This window comes from Lonchura striata, chromosome 2 (genome assembly GCF_046129695.1).
Source record: "Lonchura striata isolate bLonStr1 chromosome 2, bLonStr1.mat, whole genome shotgun sequence".
Taxonomy (NCBI): domain Eukaryota; kingdom Metazoa; phylum Chordata; class Aves; order Passeriformes; family Estrildidae; genus Lonchura; species Lonchura striata.
In genome coordinates this window covers 88,784,367-88,809,827 of record NC_134604.1, presented here as the reverse complement: position 1 = coordinate 88,809,827, position 25,461 = coordinate 88,784,367, and the positions used below count along the sequence as shown (strand labels likewise).

General features: G+C 36.6%; 1 protein-coding gene across 5 annotated transcripts in view; it reads right to left on the bottom strand.

Moving 5' to 3' along the window:
* LOC110474669 (uncharacterized) overlaps positions 1-25,461 on the bottom strand; it is a 380,689-nt gene that overhangs the window by 119,929 nt on the left and 235,299 nt on the right. The window contains exon 3 of one of the 5 annotated variants that reach the window (XR_004147823.2): positions 21,601-21,786. The exons of the other annotated variants lie outside the window; for them this stretch is intronic. The gene's annotated coding sequence lies outside the window, so the exon portion shown is untranslated. The remainder of the gene's footprint in view (positions 1-21,600; positions 21,787-25,461) is intronic. 5 annotated transcript variants of the gene reach the window in all.

Below are 25,461 nucleotides of genomic sequence, written 5' to 3'. Positions count from 1 at the left end.
TTCTGGAGAACTACTTCCCACATCATGGAACAAAACTTTTTTGTGGTCCCCCTGTTGCTGGTAAATGCTATGATAAATAGAAGATAGTAAAATAATGAGTAAAAGAAAGAGAGAAAAACATCTTGAAACAGTTCCTAATTCTTATTTTTCTCGAGGAGGAAGAAAATAGCTAAAGAATGATAAGAGAAATATATTGAGATATTACAGTGCTCTTAACACAAGCAATATTTAGTAATTTCTTAGCCCAGGCTTGCAGTCAGTCATCCTAACCATCTGCTCAGAACTGAACTTTTTCTTCTTCTTCAGTGTAGTTGAACTGTATCAACAGAAACAATTTTTTTAGGGAGAGTAAATGTACCGCTACGAACAGTTTGATGAAAGACTGAATCTTTGTATTCCTGGAAAGTAAGTCTTCCTGTAACAAGCAGCTAATGTTTGAACACGTCAAAGCAAGCCTTTTAGAACAGGAGATAAGAGCACTTGAATGATTCTTGCAAAGTGGTAACTGGCTAACTGGCCTAAAAGCAAATGTTGTGTACGATAATTTATTCTGTGCGTTACACTTTCCACAGACTTGAAAAGATCTTTACCATGACTCAGTGCATTGGGTTTGACTCCCACTCTCATTTGGAAGAATCAGGTCTGAAATACAGACCCACTGTTCAAACAAAGATTTTATTCCTATAGGCAATGTTATTGGCATAGGCAGCAGTAAAACTATGGTAAGATCAGTATTAGGAATGGCTCATAACATAATGTCAATCTGAGATGGGCTGTTTATTCATGGTTTTAATTTTAACTATGCTGTTAAATGCTACACTGCAGAAGCTTTAATGTTTAAGCAGCTATATTGATCAAAAAGTACTGTTATTGATAAAAATTCTTTGCTTTCAGAATTGGAGAATAACACACTGCCAGAAAGCCTTTATTGCTGGCATAAGTTGCAGCTGTGCTAGAGGGGATAGCTACACTAACCTAGTGTCACTATCTCAGCATGTGGCCTGTTCAAAGTCATTGTTTACGTGGACTTTCTACCATATGGAGTTATCAACATTTTCTTAGAGAAATCTCAGCATTGCTTTGTACTTCCAGAGTGAGAATATAGCAAGACAGACTTTGTTTTCTCTTTTTCTCCTTTGAAAAATTAAAAAAAAGAGAAAGAAAAGGAAAAAAAAAGCGATTAAAAAAAAAAAAAGAAAAACAAAAAGAAAAAAGAAAGAGTTCTCTCCCTAGTAATCCTGCTCCACTAGAAATGTATGAATTTTATAAATATTAACATGTCTAAATATAGACATTTATTAATGCATTGATAATTCTCATATTTTGGGTATCCTACTCCTCACTCTAAAATGCCTTAGACTGACTGTGCTGGCAATGTCTTTTCACCCTGAGAAGAGGAATAACTCCTCTGAAAGGTGCCCTATGGTTGTCACTGGGGCTGGACCCAGCTCTGCACACAGTGAATGCCTGGGTGGAAAACGCTTCTTTAGCTCCCGTGAGCCCAAACACATGGGGCATTCTTAGGTGGTATTAATATGTAAGAAGGTGGTTAGGACCCTGCCAGGCGTGTTTGGGCACGCTGCCCAAGGCCCTGGTGTGGGTTGCGTGCAGGCACAATGCGCTCTTGTCTGCTCCTGGGAATGCACTTTGAGCAAGCGAGTTAGACATACCTCTGGAAACCTGAGTAAGGAAAACTGTTCCGGTTCATGTTAGGAGGGGAAAGGAAATGAATAAAGGGTATAAATCTTAGTTAGGCCAGCGAAAGCAAAGAGCATTCTTTCATGCACAATAAAGGGTAAAGGAAGTAAATGTAAGTAAGAGTAAAAAGAAGTTTTGAGCCCTTCTCTGCAGCAAAAACACCATGAAAATCCCTAGAAAGACTCAGATGTGTATAGATAAACAAAGGTACTTCAGGAGTCTTTCTGAGTGTGTTCACAAAGTTCCTAATAAAATTACTGAGAAAAATATCAGTATACTGAGCCTGAATTTTTGCCCTGAAAACTGACAAATATTGTTCTGTTAAAGGTCTAATTTGAAGAGTATTTACTTGGTCCTTTCTGGGCCTCTGAAATCTTCCACATTTACTGCTGAAGGAAAAGAAGCCTTAAAAAGTTAAGCTGCATCTCCCCAAATCTGGGTTTCAAAAGAGTAATACTGTAGCAGTTCCAATACAAAACAGTCTCCCAAGGCTTTCATGCCAGCAAGCCTAGAAGTAGCTAGTCCTGCAAAGTCAGAAGGCTGGAATTCAAAAGCAGCTGCCTTCCCTCTCGCCTGCCTCCCAGATGGGTTTGGAATTCATGCATATCCCAGTTCTGGAACATCACCTGTCCAGGTTTCTGAAACAAGGTTTTGAAATTCCAGTTCATAGGAGATTGCTGAATATTTGATTTTATAATCAAGGTGGAATGAGATACCACATCAAAATACACATGTCCATGCAAATAAGAAAATTTGTTTTGACATAATTATATTCTAGCCTCCTTGCTGTTTTCATACATCATTGATTAGCTACTACAATGAACTATTCCAAGGAAATAACACACACACACACACACACACACACACACACACACACACACACACACATATATATGTAATTCTTTAATCTCTACATACATAGTAGCAATAGTTGAGATTTTTGTGGAGATAAGCATCTGATGGGGCTTTGGTATTGCTGACGAAAGAATCCAGCTACTGGAACAAGTCTATCCTACAGACGATATAGCAAAATTACTCCAATGGCTAAGGGCACATTGGTGGCTCTAGGACAAAGATTCAGATCAGGAGAAGCCACATACAAATATGTATGAAGATGGGAAGCATATGGGCTGTATGGAAACTTAAAGCAGATGGTGGAACAACTTAAGAGTGGAAAGATCAAAGTTACAGATAAAACTAGTTAGATGAGAAAACTCCAGCAAAAGGAGAAGGAGTAACAATGGACAGTATATTGAACAAACAATAAAGACAATGCTGTCACAGAAAAGACAATCACTGCACTAGGTTGTGTTAATTTGAGAATCATGTCTGATACAAGGAAGACAGCTCTTCCATGCTGTTTGGTTCAGCTAAGATTCATCCAGTGAGATGCATTCAGTTTAGACTACCACATTTTTCAAAGGATACAGACAAATTAAAAGGACTTAAGAGAAAGACATTGAAAATGATAAAAGATTTTAAAAACAAGGCCCGAAGGAAGCTTAAGCGGTTGTGATGCATAGAGGCTACAGAAGGGAACCAAAAGGAAGACAAAATAACTCTTGATAATTGCATAAAAGGGTGTTATTAATTTGAAAGGGACCAATTGTTCTCATTAGCCAACAGGGACAAAACAAAAAGTAACGGTTTTCAGCTGCAACATAGATAAAAGAGTTAAATATCAGGAAAAACTTTATGAGTGTAGGAAGTGTAAGGACATGGAGAAAACCCTCAAGAAGTTTTCCAGAATCAGCTTCATGGCAGGATTTTAAAACCAGACTTCCTGTTGATCTATCAGCAATGTTTTAAGCTTAATGAAATCCTCTTGACATGATGCATTAGGGAAGGAGAAAAAAGAGCCTGGGCTGAATGACCTGCATGGGGTATGTTTGATGGTAAATAACACTGTGGTTCTCTGACCTATGTGGTGCAATAAGAGGCTTATTTGCTACTGTCATTTTCCCCCCTATCTGTAATTCCTCTGTAATTCTGTCTTCATCTGAATGGGAAGGTGCAGAGATGCATTTTCCAGGCTTCAATTAATACAGATATGTATCCACCTTGTGCGTTTAGAGATGTGACCACATTTCCCATCCTCAGAACAGCTGGTGACTAGTGTGTACTTAGGTGTCAGCTGGAAACAGAAGTTTTCATACCTTCCAGACACAGGGTGACTCTTGGGTTTAAGTAGTGACTGGTTGTGTCTGACAGGCAAGGATAAGGTTTGTCTTTAAAGCCCTTTCAAGCCTTCACCTCCATCCTTTCCATTAACTAGACTGTAAAAGCACAATCTATATATACCCTAAGCATACAGTTTTCATGGAGCACGGCAAATGCTAAAGCAAATTTTTTTCAGGAACACAAAGCCTCTAGCCCTATACTATCTGCTGGATCAAAACCCTTTCTGTAGCTTTGACAGTTAAAATATCAACATCTGCAAAATGAGCATTAGGACTAGTATCAAAATCCAGGATATTGCAATTTATATTGACGACAAACTTTACAAATTACTCTAAGCAATTCCCACATATAAATGCAAATCAGATTAATATTTAAGTCAAAATTCTGAGGTTCAAATATAAAATTAACAGAAAGGGAAAGGGGGTATGCTTTTCTTTTTGTTGCCTACTGCATTGAAATACCAAGTGTCCTCAAACCACTGCTTAATGACATAGACTGGAAATGAAGTAGCTGAATGAACCCCCTATATGGACGTGTTCTGCCAACTACCATTCCAGTGCCAGCAATAAATTCCCAGACTAAACAGTTTAAATTTGGCATTCTCATTTGTGATGCTGTACTTATGCTACGCTCACAAGATTGATTCTCTGAATTCAAAGTATTCTAGCAAATGAATTATTAGAAATATGAAATTTTGGCTGACAAACATATGTCTACAATGAATTAATCTGATATTTGAACAAAACACTCTTCTTATAAAACAAAATTTGTGGTGGTTTGAACAATAATAGCTACAGTTGGGGTCAGTCAGGTTTCCACTCTAATTTGTACTTTCAGGAGGCTAAATCATCTAAAGCTGACTGGAGCCTGACAACCAGCTCTCAGATGAGATGAGATGCTTATTTTAGTAACCAATTGAAATATATTTTTTGTATCAGATCTTTGTGATTTTCTTCCTAAATTCACCTGTTTTAAAAAAGAAAAATAAAACATTACTCTTTTGTAGCTAAAATGGTTTTCAATTAAAATGATTTTGTTCAAAGGCTAGCTCAGAGGGGTTTAGGTATTCTAACAACAAAAATGGAAGAAGTATGAATGCTTAAAAATGGACTACAAAACAAAACAAACAGAAAAAGCTTCACAAGCATTTTGAAATGTGGACTTAATATGCATGTGGAGCAGCTGGATTGACACAATGGACCCTAACGGCTCCTTCAGGTTCCTTTCATACTGTATTATTCACTCTGCAGTTAGAGTACCAAAGACAACATTTTGGGAAAAAAGCCTATATTTTTGCAAACAGCTGCATTTAGACAATGACACAAGCAATGTTATCATATGACTGGAACAATAGAAAAGTGCTCTTGTTTAATGGAAGTATTTAGTATCTGGATATAAGGTCGTCCATGGGTAGCAAGGGATACAAGTCAGAGCACTCTCTGGTCCAGGATTATGAAACATTTAGATGACAGATTCCATAACCAAAAATAATGTAGCCTTGCCCTTTTATTTCCTCACCTGCCAGTTTCCAAAGATCATTCAAATTTAAAAAATGTTGCTTACATAACTAAGCTCATTTTCTGTTAGAAAGAATGAAAGATATTTTGGATTTATTGATCAATTTTATCTGATTTATGAAAAACATTTTTGTCCACTCTTTTCAATTACAAGTGATTGTACTGTACTGGGAATACTGAGCTAATGCCCTCGAGGAAGACCATGTGACTACAATTATTTATGAATTAACATGTCACAGATTTGAAGCTTTGAGACAAACACATTTCCCAGCTGCACATTTGTGACTTCTGAGTTTGTAAATTAAACAGATGAAATAATGACTTGCTGTTCCTCTGTATTCCTCTTATATGTTGGCTAGTTTGCCTGTTAGATATTTAAAGAGAGGCCCAAATTCTTACTTAGATGTTTATCATTCACAGAGAGTGTAAATTAAGCATGCCATTACTTTATCAGCTATGATAATAAATATTTGACGCCGGACTGGGTTTCTCTACAAGTGATATTATCATTGTTTTTAATACATCGTTTGCCTTTAGAGATGTAGAATAATTTCTGAAAGTTAAGGTTGCTTAAAGACAACACAGTATAGGAGTAAAGGCCTGGAAAAAAAAAAAAAAGAGTGAACTGCTTTTTAAAGCTCAGTTATATGTGCTTAGTCAATGCTTTAACTTAATTTGTGCTCTGAGTCAAACAATAATTTAGCTGATATTATTAGATACATACTTGTTTCGTTTGTCCTGAAAACTTAAAAGTCAAGCTGAAATCAAAGTCATATGTCTTAATCGATAGCACAAACATAAAGGCAAGAAATAGCTGTAGAATACATATGGTTTTGCTGTCAAATATAAACAAGTGTAGCTGATACACATACATACATATATTTGTTAGCTGACTATGTAAATTGAGATGAAAGCCCATTTTCAAGCATGACCTGTGATAAACAAATGCATATAAATAAAGAATAACTCAAGATAACTCTAGAATAACATCAATTAAAACAATTACAACAAGTTCTAGTCATCATGAAGTATTGTTTCAGTTCCATCTTAAAACAGGAAAAGCTCTCAATTGTTCTTAAATCAACTAGTAACTGATTCCACATTTGTGGAGTCTTGAAACAAAAAGCTTTTTATCCCTAGTTTGTATTCATTCTGGGGCACGGTAGTTCCACAGCATGAATAGAGTGTAATGTATAAGCTGCTGTAAGGGAAAGCAACAGGTTGAAATAGTGGACACGGATAGACACAGTGTCTAATTGCTATTTTATATCCATATTTTAAAAGAGAGATTTTACAAGAGAAGCAAAAGCCATATCCAGAGTTGACACAATTGAGACGATCCAGATCTATGAGATTTTACATAGCATTTGATAATATGTCCCATACACATGAGTAAGTACAAAAAAAAACCCAAAAATATAACTGAATATAATGTAAAAAAAAAAAATATTTGGAATTCTGATAATTACTCTGTGCTATTAACTAGAATATTAAAACAGCCTCTTCATGCCCCCTTGAAGACAGTAGGGTATAGGGAACTTAAAACTGTTATATACATCTGTGTGTGCATATAAAATGTATTTATTTGTCTCCTTTAAACATATAAATAAATCATAACAATATTTTTTCTGTCCTTCAAACCCATTTGTTTTATAGGTATTGATTTCCATATTTTCCCTAGATAAGTCCCCAAGAGTTTGAAGAACTGCTAAGATTATGACATCAAAAGGGACAAAAATTTGGAAGCGGTTTAATGATAGGAGGGTGGGATATTTGAATCATACTCTTTAATTTTTTTTACTCAAAAGCAATTACAGGACTTAAATTCTTGACACACACATGAAAAGAATACAGTCAGCTCTTTGAGAAAGCTCTGAATGCTGCCAGTTGCAAAGTTCCATGGAAAGTTTTTGTGAAAAGGGGGAAGGGTATCATGATTTGATACTGCTAAAATTAAAAAAAAAAAAAAAAAAAAAAAAAAAAAAAAAAAAAAAAAAGATACAATTGAGAAAGCTCCGTGGCTGTTGTTTCTTTATAAATCACAATGACAAAGTAAAGGACACATTAAAAAAAGTACTTTTTAACCTTCTCCCATTTTTTATAAAGGTCACATTCAGGGGATTTCTGTGCTTCCACTGAACCCCCAAAAAAGAATACTCTGAGAATAGAAAAAAGAAGGGTGGCATGACTAGAAAGGCGAGATGTCTGTGTGAGAAAGACTTTTTGGAAAAGAGCCTGTCGCCCACAAAGTACTGCAGCTTGAAGTACTCAAAGCTGTGTGTGAGGCAAGCCATGGCTCCTGCAGACAGACTGAAGGGGAGGCCGATCTCATACCCCAAATGGTCGGTGCTGTTGGTACCCATCTCTGGGGTGAGCAGAATTCTGCCTGCTCACCCTTTCACAAGCTTGGGAATGAGTCGTGCCTTGGCCAGGGCACTGTCACAGTTTGTTATCACTCAACATCAGCCCCTTTCCTTGTATCAGCTGAGGAACAACACTAAAATCATACTTTTCCAGAGGGAGAACTGCTGGTATGGAGGAAAAATGTCTATGTATGTGGATTTATGACTGTGAAGACTGTGAACCTGCTGGACCACAGACTTGCAAATGGAATAAGAGGACAGTAGGTCTCTGAATACCTTTGCAGAGATAGCTCACTTTCCAAGAACTCTGAGCCCTGCCTCCCATGCTGCTGTCTGTGACAATGCCCTTTTGTTCTGGTTTCTTACTAAGGATGAGGATTTTGAAATCTAACACCGTAAGGGGGGAACTATGCTGTTTTAACTTCTTAGCACCTGCAAAGGCAGAGAATGAACCTGTCCTGGAAGGCACAATTTGGTCAGCCCAGGTGCTTGCAGTAGCTAACACAGTTCCATTTTATCCTCACTGTTACCCACTTACACAAAATCTTGCATCTTCCTTTGTGAATGCAGAAAAGTTTCTACAGGGAAACCCAAAACACCAAGATCAAAAACTTGGACCCAATGAAAGCAAAGACTTATTCTTGCCTTAAATATCAAGGAAACTTTTTATAGTAGATCTGCATATCACTGACAATAACTGCCTGATATTTAAATCTTGCACAAGGATTGACAAATGTAGATAAAAACTATATTATGCTTTGTTTTACTCCATTCATTTGGAGTAAACAAATATGAAATATGCATGCATTGCATCATGCAGTGAACTAACAATTTCAGAAATAAAAACCATGGTCAGGCTTACATTTAGACACATCTTTATGAAAACATATTGCCACAGTTAGATTCTGACTAGTGGGAACCATTGATCAGAATGGAGTAATTTTCAGAGTCACTGTGGGGAGTGTATAAAAAAAGTCTGAGTTTAGAAAGGACAGACAGAAAAGCAGGAGGTTAATATTACAGCCTAATGGTAATAGAAGGTTGTCTGTGAGCGAAATAATGATATTCAGTCTGTAAATTTTGTAGATACATAACACCTAAGCTTTGCAAGGGAGAATATGGTCTGTTGGAATCTGTGCTTAATCTGGTTATATTATTCTTTAGTAGTTGGATAGCCCTCATTTACTGAAGTCCAAAAAACAAAATAAAAATAAATTATATGAAATTTGGCTTTTTTGTTTTTTGAGAATGTGGCTTTTTTTTTTTTTTTTTTTTTTTGAGAAAAACCACACGGTAGGGCAAAACTGGCAAAATATGGGTTGACTTTTGAGCTTGGCACACATAACCACATTTATGTACCTTTAAACTTTGCACCTTCTTGAAGATAAACTTTTCTGAAGTCAGAAGTCAAAGAAATGGTCCAACTCAATTGCAGCACCTCAATGGTTGCCAGTTACAGAAATCTATTTTGCTGTAACGCAACAACCATGTGATAACTCGCTGGAAATTAGGACAGCTCTGCAGAAAACTTGAGCTGCTGTTGTGGTATTACAGCTTTATAACACAATCAGTAAATAACTTATCTCCAGTGGGTCTTAGAATAGCAGCTGTAACTGTCTCTGGGTTTGCTATTTTAGTTCCTTTATTGTTCACACAGTTACTTCCCTGGCTCTATCCTAATATTGCTGATTGAAACCAAATGACCCTGATACTCTTTTTCTGAGTAACTCTAGTTAGTTTGAGTCCTTAATTAAACATGGTGAAGATTCAAAATAGAAGGTAAAAACGTAAGGATTCTCTTAAGTCTAAATTGTTTTTTTCTACTCACACAATAAGAAATAAGTTTTTTTTTTGTTACTGAAAAACTCTGCAATCTTCTTCTGATACAGCAATCACATGACATTAAATGACACAGAACTCACAACTAGATAAATCTTATTTTCAGTAACAGATCTCTAACCTTGAAATTTCAGCCAAATTCTTTAGTTAAGATATTTCAAAGACAAATAATATGTCTTTTTTAAGATTCACAGCAGGAAAGGTTATGTTTGGAAGCAAATGAATTTTTAAGAAAGTGCACCTGGGCACCTCTAACCATGAAACTAAGCCAAGAAGAATCATATGTGACTGTGATTCAAAGGAAGGTTAAACACCTTTATCAGAAAAAAATCACGATTTTCTGTATAAAGTGCCTAGTTTCTGTGAAAGGAGACTGAGAGATATCTACTTCCCAAAGATAAAAATACATTGGTGACTAAACAGAAGTCAGAGAAAATTAGTCCTAGAAGCCCAAGCAGAGTGATAGCTAGAAACAGTTGTGAGACAACCTCTGAAACTCCATAGTTAATCTGAGAGTGGATAAGAGACGTGTACTACTTGAAGATGTGGAAGGCAAGATATGACTACAGGGTCTTGATGACTTTGAGTAACATGGGATTTAGACAGAAAGAATCAGCCTGACGGAAGACAGCTGAGGTGGAAATAGGGTCCAAGGTGTTCACTTGGTGTTTGCTGAGTTAGGCTGAGTGATCTGCAGCATAGAATAGGGTCCCAAGGGTTCTCCAAACTCATGGAACCTCTGGTTCTCTGCCTAATTTTAAGTACTTGAAAGACAAGTGAAGGTTAGGAGAATAAGAAGAGAAACAAAATTTCTAAGAGTAAATTATGTTACTAGGTAGGTTAACTGCTTTCAAGGGAAATGAATATCTCTGCTGTTGGTTACAGATGAAGTTGGGAGAAACTAAGCATTAGCACAACTCTCATATGCATGGAAGATGCATCTTGGATTTTTTAAAGAAGATAAACTTTGAAAATTTCTATGAAGAAAAAATTAATGATTCTAAATCTTAGAAGGAGGTGTTTCTGCAGCTACTTTATGGAATGAGAGTGATGACACCTTGGTGAACCTAGGTGAACCTAGGAAAAGATACTTGATGGAAAGACAATGAGTTAGCAAGCCAAGTGGACCAAAAGAGCCATGGTCCATGATTCCATCAGAGTAGAAACCAATTAGTCAGGAGGATAAGGAGGACGATGATTAGGGGACTCTGGTTAGCATCTTACCTTGCTATGATGCTGACAATCAAATCATGAGGACAGAGAGGCAGAAAAAGAATTTGACAAAATAAAACCAAAAAAAGCCTGGAAAAGGGACTAACTCCTCTTGTTCATCCACCTTCAGGCTGAGGTTGGGTTGTTTGTTTTTTTTTTTTTTTTTTTGTTTTGTTTTCTGTTTGTTTATTGTTGTTCAGCTTTTGTTGTGTTTTTTTTTCTTTTTTTTTTTGGGTGGGGCTTGGGGGCTTTTTTCTTTTTTTTATCTTTTATCTTTTTTTTCTGTTGCTGGTTTGCTTCCATTCGCATCATAGTGCATATAGAAAGACCAAGCTTAAATAGATTATTTGACTGATATTTTTCAATTTCTCTGCCATCTAAACTTGCTATGAAAGTTAATGGCCTGCTTGAAAAACTGCTTTTTCAGGCCTCCAACAGGAGCTCCTCTGAAATTGAGAGAGGTCAAATGAAGTCAGCTGCCATTTTCACTCCCATTTTTTATGGAAATGGGCAACAGATTGGTGAAGACATTGCAAAGGCTCTAAGGCAATCACTCTTTCAATTTGTCCAATATTAGTTTCAATAAGAACTGAGAAGAGAAACAATTGCCAGCAGCCCCTACTTGATTTGTTAAGACTCACTCTTGTCCACTTCAAATCACCTTTGACATTTACGAGCTCAACTTTGCAAACATCATTTGAGTATTATTATTTTATCTGATGCCTCTATTATGCCAGTGGCTAGGATACCATCATGCATAGGTATCAAGAACACCACTGCTTCTTATGTCTCCACTCTGTGCAAAACAAGGAAGCTTTTGCTGTTGTATATACACTAAACACCTCTAGTGTTACAAATGCATGTTTGTTAAAATTTACATGCATATATGTGAAGTCGGTTTGGAAAAAAGGGAGATGTAATTTGGCAGACACTCACACTAACTAGCATAATGATAGCAAACTAGCTTTTCCCTGCACCTACATTCTCTTATGTAGAAAACATTTTTTTAGAACACATAGGGCATATCAAGAAAGTAAATGCTAATAGACATAATAATATTAAAATAAATATAGGTTTGTACTCTTTGCAGCATGCCACAGGTTGCATGCCCACAGATCTGCAGAGTCACAGGAACAAGAAATAGGATAAAAGCATGCCAAACAAGATAACAATGATATTGACAAACATTCCTAGGACACAAATACTCAGTGTGATTTACTCAGTATGAGTAGAGTGCATGCAATTTAGGTGTTGAAGGAAAACATCTGTCTGGGTCAGAGAGTTTGTGATAGTGTCCAAAAAATAGAAAAAAATATAATCACCGTGGGAAGGGGTATGTTCAGTAACTCGTGCAGCTTCTTGCAGAAAAGATGCCCCTTTGCCTGAAGACAAAATTGTACAGCAAGTGCATTCTGCCTATGGTCTCCTGAAAAGCTGAAATTACAGGACTGTCAAAGAAAACGGGAAATTAATTGGAACAAAAATGGTAGAAAAATGGAATGGGCAATGCTGAGGGCCATTTGTAGAGACCAGAATGGCTATGTGAGTTTGAAAACAGACACTATATCTACAATAAATTCTATATTGGGATACAGAGAGAACCAAGACAGCTTTTGCCATGTGGGACCCCAGGCAGCCTATGGTTTATGCAGCCTCAAATAAAATTTAAAAAGAAGAAATAAATCCAAGGAAAGAAAGCTATTATTTTCCTGAGAATTTGCACATATCTGTGGGAGAATAATGTTTTTGGGAATGTTCCCAGGTAAGGGAAAACTTGCTGATAATGGAGTTAAGCTGGACTGAGCAAAATTTCTGTAGTATCCTTTTTTTTGTAGCTCCTTTTTAAAATCTTGCTTGCTTCATAAGTGCCTAGTAACAATAACCTTCAGGCATTCTGGGAACGTACTCTTGGAATTACTTTAACATAAGTTCCTACTTGTGTATTTGAAGAAATATTTAAAAGTTTATTGAAGTACTGCAATGTAAAGAGTAAATAAATATTACATTTGTAGAGCTAATAGTAAAAAAAAGGAGTGAAATCTTTCCCCCTCCTTTTTGACTTCAGTACAGACTAACACATGTTCTAAAGAATCAACCATCAAATATCCTCTATATGTAAGCCATCTGTCATTGGTTGCAAGTACGCCACAAAATTTCTATTGACTGCACTGTGGAAGGATCAATGCCACTGAAACCTTGATATTTGCTCCCACTTTCCATTTACTTTTCACTTGTGACTTTAAAATATAAGTGACAATGAAGCATTGTCTCTATGGTATATAAATGGGAGCTTATTTCCTGCATTTACTCTGGTTTTCCTAAGGGAAAGGGGATTTACAGTTAATAACAAATCCCGTTCCACATTTGGATTATTCCTGTGTACAGTAAAAACTCCTTGAATTTCAAATAATGCCAATTTCCATCTCAGCTGGAGAGGCGGTGGGGACCCTGGTGCGTGCTTTTTATCTCAGAACTGTAAGTGCTGTGGTAGAGGACTTGGCCACAAATAATCCCACGTGTCACCAAGGCTAGTGATAAGCAAACGCTCACGGAGAGGCCCTTGCTCCCTAATCTTCACAGACCTGTCACCCTGCACTATGACAGTCTCCACAGCAGGTGAGTCCCAGTGATCAGCACAAGGCACAGCAGGTCCTGCTGTCCCGCTCTTTGCTCCCTGGGCTCTTCTGTGCACAAGCAGCATGGAAATGTTCACCACCCTTGATTGCTGCCAGGAATGGATGGGCATATGGAAAATGATCTAACTGATTACCAACTCTGTCACTAACACTGTTTTATCAGTTTTATCAGCAACTTGCAGAAGGAGCCCAGCAGAAAGTACTAAACCTACACCCCAACTCTACATAACTAAAATCTTCATAGAAAGGGAGAGACAAACAAATAGAAACACATCTTTCTTTTTTTTTAGGAATAATTTCTTACAAAAGCTTTTTGTTTTCTAATGTAGGAAAATGAATGAGAGTATCATACTGAAACTGGAGCAAACAAAGTTGTTAAAACTATGAAAAACTCAGAAGCAGAGGTATTGTTTAGTTTATCTACTGCTATATTCCCTCATTTAATTGTTTTGCTAGGTTTCTTTCTGGGACATCCATTATTACACTATACTAATATACATTTAATCCTAGTACAACTAATTATATTTTCCCTTTAACCAGTATCTTACTCTATGCCAACAGAATTAAACTTAATGAAATATATCAATATTGAAGACAGAAATGATCTCAGTTGCTTTGCCTACAAAATAATTATACCCACTAAAAATCACTTATATAACGTTCCAGTGGTAATGTCTAGAGAAAGGGAACAGCCCGGTAGTGATATTCAAACAGGAATCCAGCATCCCCTCAACCCTGAAACCACTAATAACTTCAGCTGGAACAATTGACAGAGGGGAAATGAATCATTCCCTTTGACAAGAACAAAACCATATTAAAATGTAATAGTTTATTAAACAACTTACTTCAGAAGTTAAATTACTAAATTGTATCTCCATGGGTTTTAAGAAGCAATGTCTGATCACAATAATGGATTGCCTACAAACTTTTATCTTAGCCATTGCCTCCAGAGTTGATGTATTTAATAATTTAAACATTGTATTAATGAAACATGTTATACTGGTAAGAAAACTACTTTTATCACAGCACATGAAAGAAGAAAAATATGTGGTTTACACTGCACCCCCATTGCAAATAGCAAAAAGCATCCTCTCCTTGATCCTCTCTTTCCAGCTGCTATGCAGAACTAATTTAATGGCTGCCATTGTTCTTGATTCTGACTTGATTAAAAAAAAATAGAAACCATTTAAAACATTTTGATGCACCTGTTGTGCTGCATTATGACCCACTGTGATTTCAATTTATGTCACACGAGAACATGCCACTGAAGCACCAGATTGCACCATGTGCAAAATCCCTAGCAGTGCTGGAAATTGATGTCACAGCACATTTTACAATGCTTATCTGTTCACATAATGCATTGAACATATAAATTAAGATTAAAAAGAAAAGGAAAAGGAAATTAGGCATGGCACAAATGAGGTTAGACAGAATCATTCTGATTTGTGCATATGTCCTTTGGAAGCTGGAAACCTCTGCTACAGAATGAAGACCTCTCTCATTTGAGCTTTGGAAAACCCAGTAGCAATAGCAAATTACCAACTTTTTTTGGTGGATCAGCCACAAGAGGGAAGTAAGACAGAAGTAGGTTTCAGATGTTTGCCGACATCAGAGTGATATTGTAAACTAAGAAAGCTTGGAAAAAAACCATGTTCTGAATCTGGTAGGAACTAAAGATGGATGCTTCTGCTTATCTCTGCTCAGTGTTGAAGCCTCTCCCTTAGGTTCTTTTCTGGTCCTATCTTTTCCAGCTGCTATCCTGTCTTTCTCCTTGACTAACTGTCCCAAGAGGGATAAAAGAATTTGGCAAAGTGTGCTGAAGCACGTGAAAGACCAAAACTTAGGTACTTAAATGGAAAATGCAGAAATGAACAAAATATTAATCATATGAGCTTACAGTTAAGCACCTTTGAGAGCCCTTAAGAAGAGAGTCTTGGCTTGAAAATCTGCACTATGAACGCACTCATTGAATAATCATGTTTTGTGGAAGAAGAATTCAAATGCATTGCAGAATCCTGTGCAGAGGAATCCAGCAATGCTTTTTCTTTTCACAAGGTGCAAGAAGAAATATACCTTTGCAAAGAACATTTTTAATATCTGCAACCTCTTCATTGGAAAAACATCAACAATAATATTTCTCTTCTTTACACTTGTATCACAAATTTTAATAATTACAAAATCCTGCAAGAACTACTTGGAGAGCATTTAAAATGCAAAAAATGTTAAAAAGCCATTCCTTAACTGCCTAAACAGTGTCTTAAAAATCCAACTGCTAGCAGGTAGCAACCATTTGCAGCCAGAAGAGCAGATGTACAGTGGATTAAACCAAATAAAAGACCTGTTTCTCAAGGAAGAAAGAACATAACCACCATCTAAGTTGTGTTTGTAAACCAGTGACATTTCCAGTGATGCACTGTCTACTTTTGACTACTGTCCTTAAAAATAAATGTGAAATATTTGGACACCAGACATCAGAAGAGAATGAAAATGACCAGAAAGCAAGACCTCTGAATGAAGAGTGAAGGAATTGTAGCTATTCTATCTAAAAGTAAAGAAGAATGAGCAAGAAGTGATAGAAGCTGAGAGATATGTAAGAGAAAGTGAATAATCTGTATGACAAGCCCAATGTGGATAGGACAAGAAATAATAGCTTTGAGTCATAGCAAGAGGGATTTAGGTGAAACATTAGGAAAAAAAATTGTAATTGTAAGGAAAGTTAAGCACTAGGGAAGAACACTCACCTCACCTGAGGAGACTGTGGGATCTCCACTGCTGGGAGATTTCAAGGCAACTCATGCAGGTATCTTTCAAGCACACTCAAGGTCCTGCTATTGACATGGTCTAACTGATGAAGAGAGTCCTGTTTCTTGTGTTTTTAAGTTGTGCAGTATAATATATACAGATAGTGAGAAATAGTTTGTGTGAGAGCTACAGAGACCAGCCACTAATGAAAAGCCATTAATGAAAAGCAAGTTTAATGGGCCTTCCAAAAATATGCACTCTCATTTCAGTGTGGGGAGGTGATACCCTATTGCTGTGGGAATCCTGTTTGACTGACAGGAAAAGGACCAGGATATTAATTCTCCCTGGAAATTTCCTTCTGTGAAGTAGCCAAGCCCTCTGGATGACTTTCCCAGGATTGTTCTCCTACTTACAAGCATCTGCTAGGCAGTAGCTCAGTGTAAACTGAATAGATAGGATGCTAGTGAATTTGTGCTTCAGGAGGACAGGAAGGAACCTGAAATCTCAGAGGAGTTCTGTGCTTTGACAGACCAGTTATTGAGAGTTTGCACTGAGGACTTCTTTCTGGCCTGAAAGAAAAACAGTGCTTTGAATTCTTCTGCAGACTGAAGCAGAGATTATGGGGATAGAAAACAGCCAAGAGAAAGGAATTTTGCAGGGAAAGCATGCCTTATGGGAGACTGGTACTCAGTCAAGACTTCCACTTATCTTTAATGCCCTGCACCTGCCACATGGCATGGCTCATGTGTTATAGTTTCTCTCTTTCTGTGAATAAGCCTGGGCTAGAGGAAGAGCTTCACCTAAGATTTACCTATTCCTCACAGGAAAATTGTGGTTTGCCTTGGAGACCAAAGAAGTCAGGCTACCATGTCTGTGAGGGTACGTGGTCCGTGTCTGTTGTAACAAGTTTGCCTGGGATCACTGGGTCTACAGATCATGGTGCTATACCAGTAGCCTGTACATAAAAAGTGGCTGTTTTTCCAGCATTTCTATGTGGTAGCTCGTTGCTTTATCTTCATGAATTGTGAATGCCTTGAAATACTGAGCAAATTATTAGTGTCCATGAGTTTTGCTTAGAACAGGAAAACCTATAAGTCTTTGCAGGGCTAGGGATTCAAATTTTTTTTAATGCATAATGGATTTTCACAGAACGTGACTATCAAGGGCAGCTTTGGGCACTGTGGAGAGAAAACCTAGGCAAAAAAAGTAGGTTAGGATCAGTGAAAACCAAGATGTATAAATATATCTAGAACTGAGATACTGGTGAGGACCAGCAGAGGATTAGGAGATAATCATCTTTTTGATGAAAGTAGTGTGAGGGATATTCTCTTGTCTCATATGAAAGTAGAATACAACCAGAGAGTCAGGGGAAACTGTGAAGATATTGGAGGAAATCTGCATCTTTACTCAAGGAAATTAGGTAAGATAGTCCTATTCTAGGGTTGCAAGCAAAATTGTCAGACTTTCCAGAATCTTGACTCAGGAAGGTGCATTTATTACAATACTAATTTCAGGAACCACTCCGTGATAAGAGAATCTTGGTTTCTAATGTGCTTTTGGAAACTCTGAGAGCAAACTGACATGAAATCCACTCCATCCATGTGAAATAATGAATGTTGGTTTCATGAGCCCCATGCTATAACCACACCCGTGGTTCTTGTGCTTAGCAGAACTGCACAAGGACTTGTCTCTTTCCTCTTCCTTCTTTAATTGCACCCCTCTTAGATAACTTGAAGCAAAGATGAGAAGGATTCACAGAGAAAAGAAGAGGGGTGAGGAGGACATCTCTCTTTTGATCAGAAAATGCACAAGTGATACAGAGAAGAAGTGAATTTCAGAGAGGTGTTTGTGAATCTCTGGTTCAGTGTGGATTCTCAAATACTCGTGTTCCTGACCAGCAGCCTTTGAGGACTGGCCAAAACAAGTGCAACATAACCTTTGACGCAAACCTGGTAGAAAGATTGCACAAAATTCTGTCCCCTTAATCATATAAGAAACTAGAGCAAAACGCTTCCTTTCACTAGGTTTCTTTTATTTTAACACACATTATCAATTCTATCTCCCAACGCTTTTTGTCTCTGCTTTGTTTTGGGACCCTTCTCATGACTGTTTCTCTCATTTCCTCCTATTCTAGTTCACTTCCTCCTTCACTGAAGCAAAAACCAGTCCATTTTAAACAACTTACAACCCCTGCTTTTCCCACTAGAAAACTGCACACCACATTCATCATGGTCTGTGGTTACACATTTGGGGGCAGAGTTTACTTGAATGCCTTTTAACATAATGGGGAGGGAAGGCAGGGTTTTGGAAGATTAGGATCCTGTTTGTCAGTGTACCACAATACTGCTGTTTGAGTCATGACTAGGAGTCGCCCAGCAATGAGGATCTGAGACCAGATTATTGACAGCTGCCTCTAGAGCATTTTGCTCTTTGTGTTCCAGTGAGTAAATAGCACTTTGGGTATCCGCTGACGGCCAGTCCTTCATTTGGGAGAGCGGAGGTGTGATATTACACTTCTGCTTTATCCAACTTGTCCTCCAAGTGGTAAATATGTGTGTGGGGGTATGCACATATGTAAAGAAAACTTAAAATAATATATGAAGGAATTACAAAATCCAAGATGCCATAATCTTACTTACTAAAGAAAAAAAGAAAAAAAAAAAGAAAAAAAAGAAAAAAAACCCCAAAAAACTCCTCCTACATATGAGCAGATAAACAGTACTGCAATTCAAAATACTCCTGGGATAAAGAAAAGCCTGCTGGTCTTAAATACCCTAAGAAAACTACACTGCCAGGAAACAGTGAATTTCAGGACTTCAGCCAGATCAGCTACTCATAATATTCTCCAGTTTTGCCAAGATATTATGATATGAGAAAACACCTGTAAATCATGATGTAAGAATGTACCCTGGGCTATACTCTATTCCAAAAACTTTCAATAGCCAATATATCAAACATATAGCATACAACATGTCTGAGTGTTAGGAAATGAAGTGTAATTTTCCTTCTGCTCTTAAAAGTGAGGAAGTATTCATCCTCCTTCTGCCCTACCTTTGTCCTATCCCCTGCAGATCTCCTGTGTCTCAGAGATGACCACCATTCTCTCTGACTTGTTATCTTTAGTCAACCAATTCCAGCAAGACTTTTTAATACAAACCCAAAAGAGATCAGCCAAATTAGAATGGTGTTAAAGTCAATGAAATTAGGTGGACTTTTTGTTTAAAACATAGGTGTGGTTTGTACTAAAAAGCAATATTTATGTCCAAGAAAATCATAAAACCCTTTTTTTCCTTTACTGCCTGGACACATTTTTTTTCCTAATTGAAATTATTTGACAGGGGCAGATAAAGAATATTGTGTTCAAGCTGTGAAAGGAGGATTTGACAATGTATAGTATTTAGCAGCATTAGGGTAAGGTAGTGATATTGCTCTGGGAAACACTATTTCTTACTGAAGACTTAATGTTGCCTTTGAAACCAGAAGGTAAATTGATGTATGGCCTCACAGCATTCCAATATCAGATACAGATTAATCTTAAAATTTCACCATAATATCATTCTTCCTATACTTGCTAAGGAGGCTTGTCCCCTGAATTGTCTATAAACTGCCCTCTTAACCCTTTAATATAAATATTCTCCCCAAATTCTCAAAGGTATTATGTAGAGAAAAGTACTTATTAAAATAACATGGCAGGCCTGGCTAGAGCTGAGAAAACCAAGAAATTCACAGCTGAGATTGAAAACTCCATCTTTGAGACACCCCGTTGTGCTTTGTTGCATTTTAATAAGTGCTCATATGACCCTCTGCCAGTTAATTATGGGGATCTTTAGAATTTTGTTCTGGCCCCCTTGCTCTTCACTACTGATGTGCTTCTTTCACTTCTATTTTTAGGGACCTTAAGGTGAGTTATCATTGTTAACCTGCTAACACCCAGATCTATTTTGCTAGTTTAGCTGATCCTACTAAAACAGCTTTTAGTCTTTTTTGTCTTACCTCCCTAAAGCACAAATTTGGACCTCAACTGATTGTCTTAATAAAAAAGAGAGAGAGAAGAATCACAAAAAATCAGATCCCTTCTCTCCCCCTCAACCCACTAAAAATAGCTCCAAGGTTTCAGTTCCATTAGATAAAAATCTATTTATAATTTACAGTATGACCAAAAGAACAGAGACAGTGTTAGATCTTATTTAGCTATATCCTTTAGAGGAGTTATTGGGTTATATTTTTTGTTTTGTTGTGATGGTTGGTTTACTTTGGATTTCCCATTTGAAAAAAAAAAAAAAAGGAGAGACTGTAAGAATACTGTAAATATTCCTGTGGCTTTTCCTTTCTTGTTCCCATTTTAAGGTGCAAAAATCATCTTTTGTTACCTACACAGAAGTAAGAACACTACACATACCTAGGCAAATTTTTATTCAGGGAGAGAGAAGAAAAACAACCAACCAACCAACCAACCAGCCAACCAAAGAAACCTATGGAAGAAAATGTTTCTTAGTACCTCATGTAGCTGCTTTCTGAATCAAGATTTTGTGGGTTACTTCTGGAAGAAACATGTATTGGAAAAGAAATTAATTTCCTCTGCAATGTAGTCTGTCACCCATGAGGAAATATTGTTCTGCTTGATGAAGTAAAGGAACCTCAGGAGGGGGCAGAAGTAAAACTAGACATCATTAATGAACAACTAAAATTCTGATTATTTTGAGGTTCCTAGATAAAATGAGGACAGATTTTTTTTTTTTTTTGAAACACTGCAGACAAATATTGATATTGTTATACATGTTTGAATCAATTGTCTGAATCTTCTGAGATTTTTCCATCACAAGAAAAAGTTAATGAATACTCTTTTAGTAGTGGAATTTTCCCATTGAATGCAAATAATTTCAAAAGTTTATTTGCAGAATGTTTCATGCTTGTTTTTGTCAGACAGCTGGTGGATGGAAAGGGTTTCAAAAATAAAGAAAATTATATACAATGAATTACCAATTGCAGTAGACACTAGGAGATTAAATGTATTTTTATTGTGAGGACATAATGCTGCTATAACCTAACCTTCTCCACCCCCATCGGGTAAAGAACACTTAATGAAGGAGAGGATGCTTCTATTAATCTGCAATCCATTTCTGGTCTATATAACACCCATTAGACATTCACTAGTAATTTCTTCCATCTAACCCTTATTTTGGAGATAAAAATATTCTTTCAACCTTTAATAAGAAAAGACTGACAAATAGTTGACTAATACAAGTTTTCTATTTTATTTTTAATATAATCAGTAATATTTTGACACATTTATATTCCCAGTTACATGGGAGGCCATTATGCATTTTTTTAAGAAAATCTTTCAAGATATGCATTGCCAGCACTTCTGTTTTTTGAATATCTGTCAAAACTTACTTCTTAGAAGCATTTTACCTGGGTGTAGCTTTTTCTGAGAAGGTCATCCCAGTGGTGGAAATCCCAGTGGTGTGTATAGGTTAGAAATAACATGATTTTCTGGTCCATGTTTTCCTACAGTTTCCAAGCTTTCTTCTCTCCCCACTCAGGAAATATTAGATTTCTCTGTAGTTGCTGGGCGAAGCTTTGATTCTGCCTCTGCTTCTAAAAAAAGTTAATGCCAGCTTGTTGTCTCTGTTTTTTTAGCTTTGGTCCAAAGCTCATTTTTAATTTACACTCAGACATTTGATCAGCTTCTGAGATTGTTTTATTAAATTTTTATTTAAAACAATAATTATAGGAAGAATAACTTCTCTAGTAGAGAATACATCCTTAAAGCTAAGAAAGCCCCTGCTTTGCTTTTTTGTGAGCAGGAAATGCAACTTTCTGTAAGCCTGAAACATTATCAAATGAAGGGCTAAGCAATGGCATTATTTTTTTAACATTCTGTTACTTCAGTGAACTTCATCGGTAAGTCTATGATTAACTTTTCTCTTTTTTTAAAAAAAATCTAGTTTTGAGTTTTGCTTTTATTATATCTAAGGAGATTGGGTAAAAATATCCCAGAGTAAAGCAATTCTGCTCCTTAACCCTATATGACTCTGAACACAATGGGTTCCTATTCTCATACTTGCTGACAGGATATTACTGCTTGCCTTTGATATATAATTTTATAGTATCTGCTGCTAGTCAATTGCCCTTTGATATGCAATTTTATAGTATCTTTTCTGAGTTTTTTAGACCTTTTTTATTGGTGTTGGTCAAATCAGGTGTATAAAGCAAGAACATCAGTGTGAGGAGTTTGAGTTCAATGAATTGCCTATTCATTCTGTTGGCAGGTTCCAAGTCCAGTGTTATGACAGAATTCTGCCACCTTTTTCCCCAAGTTTTTTTGTTAGTTTTGCTTTGGCCATAGGGCTACTATCAGAACTTTAGGCCCCAGTCTTGAAGTGAGATTTTCATGTGCGATCGTATTGACCTCAGCCAGTTTTTAAGCAGATACTAACATTGGACAACCATGAATTTGTTCCAGAACAATTTCCTGAGACAATCAGCTGTGAAGTTTCTGAGAAGTTCAGATAGGCTGGAGATCAGCAAATGCACAGGTCATGCAGGATTTTGTCACAGTAACAACACTTGCCCATGTGACATTGATGGGGCCCTGGATCTTTGGTGACAGTGTCTTTCATCCCTCTCTCTCTCATTCTCTGGATTTGTACAAAGGCATTTACATGTGCATACATATATATGCACACACATATATATATGTATGTAGCATCATGGAGCCAATTCACATACATGTATATGTATTATAACAAGTAAGCAAAGCACTGGTGTCCTGAGTGTGTTTGTCAGATTTCCTATTTGTTATATATTCTCTGTTTGAGATGATCTGTTTTCTCTAAAGGTGTCTAGGCATGCATATGACTTATCTCAGTCATGTCTCCTTATTCAGGTAAAGCAAAAAAAGTGAGAGAAAAATGAAAGGACTTAGAATTTTTAAGTTCTTTGCATTAAAAATTATACACAAAAGTAAATCTGTTACATGCCTGAGTACTTGGTTTTTGGTTTGGTTTGCTTTGGTTTATATATTTTTTCGGGGGGGGGGGGGGTTGTTTTTGTGTGTTTTTTTTTTTTTTTTTCAATTATAGTGAATTATAATTATGTTATAGAAGAAAGTCCACTAGCAGCAATTTTATATGTCTATGAAAGAATGAAGTTTTTGTTTCCAGACTTTGGGCTGATATTTTTACAGTTCTCTTTCTGTGCAAGTGATAAATGCAAAACTAGCCTCCAAAACCCACTCACCTCTTTTACTTATCCAGAAGATGACTGCAAGATCTAGCTCTAATAAACCAATCTAAAAAAGGAACTCTGATTTCCTAAGAGCACCAGAATAAAGTTTGCATTAATACCTGGTTAAATACAACAGTTAGATAATTAATAAAAAAGCTACCCAGAACAGTAAGCACATTCTGGAGTTAAGATTACTTTTCTTTACCGTAATGAATATCACTAGTATAAAAAGTAGTACATCCCCATAAATAAAGACACAATACTTTTGTTAATTTCCTTGAGTATTTTACATAAAAAATGTCATATATTTGCAAGTCATGCACATGTAACCATTTTTAAAATCCATTATTAATTTCAATTCAGCTATCGTCATAATGTAAAATACTCTTTGGAACAAAAATCTTCCCAGGACTGAGTTCTGACATAAATAAACTGGGATATTCTGTCATAAGATATTGATTTTAGCTTCTCTTAAAACTTGTATTTATTTGTTAAAATGAAGTTAAGGTATATATAAAGTTGGAACTAATTTTTGTAAACTCTGATTAAAATGCAGAAGTGGTAACTTGGAAAACTTCCCAATCATACCTGAGGGGTGAAGCAGGAGGATTAGAGATACTGAGAGAAACCCCACAGAACTGATAATTTTCCCCACTGTATCCTTTTATAAAGCTGTAGCTCTTGTTTTTTATAAATTTAGCGGCTTTGTAGTTTCTCTACAACCTCAAATTTTTCAAAGAAAATGTGATATCACTACAGATAGCTTCTTTAAGATTTTCCTAAACTCTGTTTGACTTTATCAATATCTCTAAATAACAAAACATGCAGGGCTGGATCCTGCCAGGTACAGGAAATCCTGTAGTGGTTTATCAAGGTGAATGTATGTAGCTGAAACTCAAATTTGGCATATCCTCCCTTTCATGGATGCCAATGGGCCATCTTATTTTTACCTCTTTTCCTCTAAACTTTGGTTGGATCTGCCTTCATTCCCCAACTCACATATTTATTTATGTTTTTTTTAAAAAAAATTTAATTAACCAAGCTAGAAAGAAAGAGAATTCTCAAGTCACAAAACTCTGCCATGCAAGGATGTGTGGTTTTGCCAAGGGCCTGCATCCCTTGTCATTTTGGAGAGTCAGAAACTGATGAAAGATGTGGAGTTGAAGTAACATATAAAAGCTGAGAACAAAACTTGCTAAGCTGTGCAGAGAGTGTTCTAATTGACCATCTATATTCCATAAGACTTGGTTGAATAACTTGCTGTTACTAATATCACCCAGCGCAAAGTCATTTTGCACACAAAAATCATAATTTTGTGTTTCTAAATCACCATGAAGATATAAATTTGCATATGATGTCAGTGGTCTACAAAACATGCTAACTTTTTTTTTTTAAGAATTGAATTTTGGAATTGAATTTGGAATTATAATTCTAGTCTACCTTACTAAGAAAACAGGACATTATTGATATGAAAGTAAACTGTAAGCAAAACTAAATTCTGCCCTTTGTTTGAGGTAAATGTTATACTTATTTTATTTCACACTAAAAACTTTTTCTTCTCCCCAAAAAATAATCACAGACTGGGGATAGCACAGCTTTATCAGAGAAATACACTTTTGAGGAGTAAGTTTGTATCATAAGGAGTCTTTCAGAGGTCCTGGTGTCCTGTCTAAAAGATGATCCAGAGGCTAAAACAGAGGTCACCCCCCAGTGCCAACACCTCTTCCATACGATGGAGCATGCAGCAGCAAGGAAAGTGCTGTGCATTGTCTCTTGTAATGAAAACTGGCTGTAAGATAAATACTAATATCTAGGTAAAGAAATATTTACTGACATTCCCCATGCCAAACGCTGCAGCTGTAACTGCAAGGCATGTGAAGATGGCAAAGCAGCCAGACCCCTTCCTAAGAGTGTTTTTATTTTTTTCCTACTAACTGTAACGTGTGACTGCTTTTCTGCCTAAACATCTCTAAAGGGCTATGAAAACTGAAGTCCTTCAAAGCTGTTAAATGTTTCCTCAGATTCACAATAAAATTCTGCATT